Consider the following 7,312-nt stretch of genomic DNA (forward strand, 5'->3'; position numbering starts at 1 on the left):
TATGAAATGGAGATAAAGCAGAACAATAGGACTGCCTCAGGGAAAGACAAGTAGCAGCTACAGACAAACTTCCAGTATGTGGGCGCCCCAACTCTACCCATTGCCACTGGGTTCAATGAGATTCTTCTACAACCTTCCCACAGCCAGGATTTTGTTTGCCAGCCTTATGTGGTTTTCTGACCCACACAATTTATCTTTTGTACACCAATCTCTTTGATAGAACTATCTTACTGGGTGGTCTCCAGGCTATCCAAGGTGCCTCACTGTCAACATGTCCAACCCAGAGTGACTCACTTCCCACACTCAGCACCACACTGCACCCTAACTGTATTTCATAATCTGGGGAATGGAACCACTTTTCCTTAATGCCACTATTTAGAAGTCTGAGGATCATCTAATCTCAGACTTCTCCTTCTCTCTCATTCTTTACAGCCAATAAATTCTTGCCGCAACTTCCTCCACTCTTCTGCCTGAGTTGCTTCAGTTGTCTTGTAATTTCCTGCCTATTTTGCTGCTGTAGCCTTGTAAATGTTTCATACTACAGCCAAAGTGATCTCTGGAAACCAAAAATATGCTGATGACTCTCCTGGCTAAAATACTTCAGTGACTGTCCTTTATCCTTCTAGAAGAAAGCCCAAACTTTTTAGCACGACATCTGAGGCGCTTCATCATCTAGCTCCTGTTGACCTCGCTAACCTCATTCTTTCTCACTCTGTAACAGGTGCTCTCTGCTTCCATCACCCTGAGTTACTATGAATTCCTTGTATGCAATATGCCCTCTCTTCTACATACCTTCACATCTGCTGCTCCCTCTGCCCACGTGTTTTTCTGCCCCATGCCACCCATCCATGATGTTCTCAGTTGGGCAATTGCTACTTATCTTTCAAGACTTACTTTAGGTGATATCTCCTCTGGAAGACCTCGGTTAAGTGTCCTTCTGATGTACCTTCAATTGACCTCTGTCCAAGAACCTAACACAAAATATAACTGACCATTCTTCTGTCTCCTTTTCGAAACTGTGAACAGCTGGAAAACTGACTCTGTGTCCTAGTCCTTGTTGTATTCATGGGGCCTACTACACAGTGGCTGCTTACTAGACATTTGCTGAACAGATAGGACACTGAGAAGATGGAATTTTTGTCCTCAAAAACCTCACAGAATTAGTGGGAAATGAGAAAGCCTATGATTAAAGCATGGTGACAAGTTCTACACCACGTAGGCTCCAGGTACTAGGAGAAAGAAGAAAAGGACAATTAGTTCAGCTCTAGGGCTTTCTGGAAAACAGAAGTTCAGGCTCGATAAGCAAGTAGAAAGAACTGAGTGAAGCAAGTGAGGAGGGGGAAGGGTGTTCAGCTCCTTGCAGCCCAGGCCAGGTTACTTATCGTGCACAAATTGCAAAAGCTGCTATACATTGAGATACCGCTGATGAGAGGCTCTCAACTCTAGATTCGTAAAACAAATGCACTCCGAGGAAAGGAGATAGTTGTCTTAGCAGTGGAAAACCTTAAAAAACAAGTCAAAGTTTCGCAGTACTTAAAAATATTTTGGATTCATTAAAGCTCTAAATACATCTTTTTCTTGGAAATTTTCCCTCTTAATTTTGAAACACATGAGTCGTGTTGAGGAACTTAATCTGTACTTGCAAGTCAGCCACACTTACCTCATCCCGTTGCTGTTTTAGAAGATCTGTTTATTATTCCAGGAACCTTCAAGGTCCTTATTGTAAGCTTTCAGACTTAGAAACAGGAAATCTGATTTTATCTCTAGGGTAATTTTAACCTCAGCACTTAAACATTTCCAGTAGTTTCTAGACTTCATCAGAGGGCTACTTCAATCTCTGAGCCTTTGAAGTATTCCACTTGGACAAGAGCTCTTGTGTTTAAACTGTACAGAATTTGCCTGTTGATATCTCTATAAACCCTCAGTCAAAATGATTCCCAGTTCAAAAATATATACACATTCTCTTATTCATGTGGAATCTGCTGGAAGCAAGCCTACAGAAGGCACCAAACTTTAGATCATTACAATCACTAAGCACCATTCACTTAAAGTAAGAGTTTAGTTACCGGTAATTCCAAGCAAACTTCTTAACAAAACTTCAAATATGGATTTTCCTGTTGTGATAAAAGGGAAAGAATATAGATTTACTGGAAAGGAAAAACTGACTCTAAAGGTTGCAAATGGGTCGCAATCCGTATTATTCATTGCAACTCCTTCAGGCCTATTAAAGAGAAATTTAGGGAACCAAAGAGTAAGATATAATTAATGTAACTTGGTGTTGGTGATTTATTCAGTGACAAATTATAAGGCTGCTACTGTAACAGGTTTCCACTAGCTCAGAAGGAACAAAGCTCTTCTGTTTTAAGGATGGGTCATAATAGCAATTCTCAGATAAATCTCATTTCATTTTTCCCAATGGTTATATGCCAACTGAGGAGACTTTAATCTGGAATCCTATTTGCGTGGTTTCCATTTGAAAAGACTTTTAACATCTAATGCTGGGAAAAAAAAAAAAAAAACCTTTGTATTTTGAAATATATATTATTGTCCATCTCTGTCATATTTGCCCATCTCCTGACTGGGTTGGCACCTGCAAGAGTTAAATCTGACATTAAAGGGGCAATTGCCCCCTTAGCTGGCATCAACATCTCTTGATCTGTGGGCCTTTTTTTTGAAGATTTATTTATTTATTTTAGAGAGAGAGAGAGTGGTGGGGAGATGCAGAGGGAGAGGGAGAGAGAACCTCAAGCAGACTCTGCACTGAGCACGGAGGCTGATACAGGGCTCAATCTCACGACCCTGAGATCATGACCTGAGGCGAAACCAAAAGTCCGCTCAACCAACTGCATCACCCAGGCTCCCCAATCTGTGGACCGTTTGGAGGGATGATGCAGACCTTGTTCAATAACCTAGTAGAAGTGACCATACAACGCTGCCTTGACTAAAGGGGGTAGATCACATGGCTAAAAACCTAAATCTAATTGAGATGATCTTTTTAATGAAACAAGCATATATAGTCTTACCATGCTCTTTTGAATTATGGTCGATCTTGAATTTAAAGTATACTTCAAATTTTTCTCTCTAATGTCACATATTTCTTCAAAGATTGCCCATTCTCCAAAGTAAAGCTCACAACTGGGATTTTTAAATCACACAACTGGTAATTGTGAGTCACTGGCTGATTCATCTTATAAAGTAGCTAAACCTCTCATCTTATAACACGGAGCTTTAATTCCTCCACTGGTAATTCAGAAGTGAGCTTGCAGCTGTTATATATCACCATTATTGTTAGTTGTTACAACCATGTCAAGAGTTTTGTTTTGAGGTTTTTTTTTTTTTAAACAAAGCTTAAACTGAAATAACAGATTGCCAGAGATTTATAGTAGGAAAGCAGTGCTATTAAGCAGGAGTTGAAATTTCAAGTTAATGTTTTAATAATTATGTCTTTATTTGGCTCAATTTCACTTGGGTTTCAGTCCAACAATCATCTCTTCAAAATATTCTGAATAAATCAAACAATGTCCCTCCATCCTAAAATGCCACCCTAAAAATGATGGGCTTTATTGGATTCTGAAAACACTTCAAGAACAAAACAAAGTGAGTAATCACACTTGTAAAGCAAGAGGAAAGTGCTTATATAATGCAGTCGGGGCACCTCTGAGCTTTCTGGCCAAAAGGCCAGACAATTGCATACAGCTTTACTTGACTTGCTTTGTCAAAAAGATCTCAGGAAAAAAAGAGGCTTCTAGCCTCCACTGGTCGTTCTTAATCTCATTCCTTCATGAGGGCCCAGCGCTATTAATATTGGGTGATTTCAGCTTTGTATGTGGATAAGAAATGGGAGGAATCCCTTCCTCTAAACCCACAGCTCTGTTTCAGGTCATCTTTGGGAAGAGCTGGAATCAAAAACCTCATAATCTCGCTACTAAATGGTCCCCGAGAACCAGTGGCATAAGCATCACCTAAAAGCTTGTTAGAAATGCAGAATCTCAGACTCCACCCCAAACCTACTGAATTAGAATCTGAATTTTAATAAAATCATAGGCACGTGAGAGTTTAAGAAACACTGTTTCAGAGGGTGACTACATCACCTCGCTCAGAGACTTTCCACCTGCGAGCCATCAGAGTGGCTGAACAATATTTTAAATTCAAATCAGATTTAAGCTAAAATAATCCACCTTGCTTCTATATAAATTTGTTTTTATAAAGTCCAAAAACACCATGGCGAAGAATGAGTATTTTCATTCGTGAACACTAAGAATAGAAAAGCTACTACATTTTTCCATTTAGAATCAGATTCTACTTCTCAATGCAGTCTAAATGTTTCATTCCGTAATGAAATGGCCCTCTACCAAACCTATTCCTCAATAGATATAAACCCTTGTTAAAGCCCCAGGTTTGAACTAGTCTTCATGAGTGTTGATAAACTGGTAAAATAGTAGTTTTCATGTATCAAATGCTGATAATCAATGACAGTAAACACTTTACCAGGCACTGTTCCAAGTCTTTACCATATTAACTTATTGAATTCTTAAAACAACCCTAAAAGACAGATTCTATTATTATTGTCCCTATGTTAGGGATGAGAAAGCTGATCAATGGAGAGGTTAAGTAACTTGCCTCAAGTCATAAAACTAGAGGTTGGCAGAGCTGGGAGCTGAAGCCTACTTTAGAGTCCAGACGCTTAGCCATATTATCACCAAATGCCTGGGGTACAGTATTTCTGCCCCTCACAGCAATCCTACAAGGTAGATAGTATACAGTTGAGAACACTGAGGTCTTAGAGCTGATAAATGATGAAGCCTCTGTGTTTTCCCCCCATGATTCCACACTAGCTTTGTGCCACCTTCCATATTGCAAATGCCAACTATTCCTAACAGGCTGGCTCTATCTCAGCTTGGTGCAATCAGAGCCCAGGACTTCAGTTCCCTCCGTCAGTGTAACACCTTATCTCATGCCTCCTCCCCTCAAGCCAAATTCAACATGTATATTTTATATGTATCCAGCATGATATATTTTACAAAGCTGGGTGTTCAGCCCTGTCCACTGCGGTTCTTCAAGTATACAGATCAAACCCTAGTCCTGAACACATATGTCTACCAAAGTGCTTGCCCTGGAGGGCCCCCTCACTGCCGGCCTCCCTGGAAAGCCATGTTTTAGTCATTAGTATTCTGGTCAGACAGGAAACCTCCCTTGCAGAGCTGCAGTGGAGGGAAATGAAGCTTTGCATACTATAAATAGCGATTTTATTAAAATGTAGAAAAATTGTTGAAAAACAGAAAAGAGGTGGGGGTAGGGGGTTGCCACGGCAACTCAACCCTCCCTCAGTTTTCAAAGAGCAGGGAAGACTAAGGAATAGTAAATAGAGAAAAGGAACTAGAGGAAGTCTGAGTGACACGTGATCACAAATGGAATGAGACAGATCGGGAGAGACAGAGACAGAGACGAGTTTCAGACTGAGTGATGAGCTGGGAAGCGGAGGGTGGGCCTCACGAGGGGATGCCCTTCCTCAAAGTGCAAGGAACCTGGCAGAGGTAAATCTTTGTTATCAGCTTTACCACATGGCTCAACCACACAGGTCAGCAAGCAACACAGCATTGACAAATGATTTATGGATAAGTGAATATATCTCACAAGGAAGCAGGAATTCTCCTGCCATCCTCCAGAGAACTATCCCCCATGATCTCTGTGCATATTTCTGGATACTGGTTCTGGAACCACCATGCTTCATCCCCACCCCTCACTACTGGATTGTTGATCACCTCCAGGCAGATCAAGAAAGATCAATGGGTGCCTGGGTGGCTCAGTTGGTTAAGCGACTGCCTTCTGCTCAGGTCATGATCCTGGAGTCCCGGGATCGAGTCCCACATCGGGCTCCCTGCTCAGCGGGGAGTCTGCTTCTCCCTCTGAGCCTCCCCCTTCTCATGTGCTCTCTCTCATTCTCTCTCTTTCAAATAAATAAAAAAATCTTAAAAAAAAAAAAGAAAGAAAGATCAGGACTGTCCAGAGCTCCACTCACTCATTAAACATTAGATAAATTCACATATAACGAATCCAAAATATATTATTGTGGGAAACTAGGATAAAACGATAAATTTTATTCAGCACTTTACAGGTTACTGAGTACTTTCACATTCATCTGATGCATGGGAGGGCAGCCCCAGCAACCTGGGATTACTCAACCCTACAGTAGCCCATGGAATTCAGCACAGACTGAAATAAACTGATTACACCCACTTGCACGCAAGAATTTCCCATCTCTCCTGGAGAATGGAATTAATAGTGATGGCTTACATCATCTTCAGTCTGTCTTCATCACACTGTGACAGCTTAAACGATGCGTTATCCCTGCTAATTAACACTTCTGCTTTGGGGGATGGTGGGGAGTGGAGTGGAAAGGGTCAGAGGAGAGAGAGAGATGTCCATGTAGATGCACAAGCAGCTCTATATCTATTCTGCTCCTGGAGGGGAGCAATGCTGGAGATAAACAAAACATTGTCCAAGAGTCATTTTTAAGACTTGGAAATGCATGAAATATATTGTAGTGGAGGCTACCAGCAGATGTTTGTGTTAATTTTTAAGTGAGATTGCATTTCCCCCTGCCCCACGCACTCTGAAAGAGATAACAAGGGGAAGCTGGTTAAGTAGTCTGGGATTAAAAGCTGGGTCCAGATAACCCACAGATCACCTTACAAAGCAGTGAGCCATGCCACATACACCTGGGGTACTGCCTCCTCACTGGTCAGCCCTCATGCACATGGGGCAGGGCTCAGGAACTCCGATATCGTGACTGAAGGGAGGAATGTTGCCAGACAGAAAAGTTGTCTCCCCAGGCAGAGTAAGGGATCCTTGGGCTGGAAAAAATGATGCACAAGAGCAAAGGTTCTGGGTGACATCAATACATACTTGATCACCATATCCTAGAAGAGCACACACCTGAGCCAAATACTTGAAGAGGTAAGTTTAGTTAACTCCATAGACATTCAAAATGTACATAGTAGGTCATCATCAGAGAGCAGAAAGCCAACACTTGGAGAAGATAGATCATGAATTTGAACCATACACCAAATCTTTGGGTCTGATGTTCTCAGTATTCCTCTCATTTCTTGAGGTAGAGGCTGGGGAGGAGGGGAATAGATAGTCATTGATTAGAACAACATTGCTACAAAGTCAAAATGAGAGAAACCTGTGGCTCTGGACTATATATTTGCAGGCTTGGCTGGAGAGTTGAAAAGGGGCTCCAATATTCACAAGTGCAAATTGGGAAGCCACAACTTGGTTGGGTTTCCTGTACTGAAGTCAGCCATGCAGT

Source organism: Halichoerus grypus, chromosome 5, assembly GCF_964656455.1.
Source record: "Halichoerus grypus chromosome 5, mHalGry1.hap1.1, whole genome shotgun sequence".
NCBI classification, from domain to species: Eukaryota; Metazoa; Chordata; class Mammalia; order Carnivora; family Phocidae; genus Halichoerus; species Halichoerus grypus.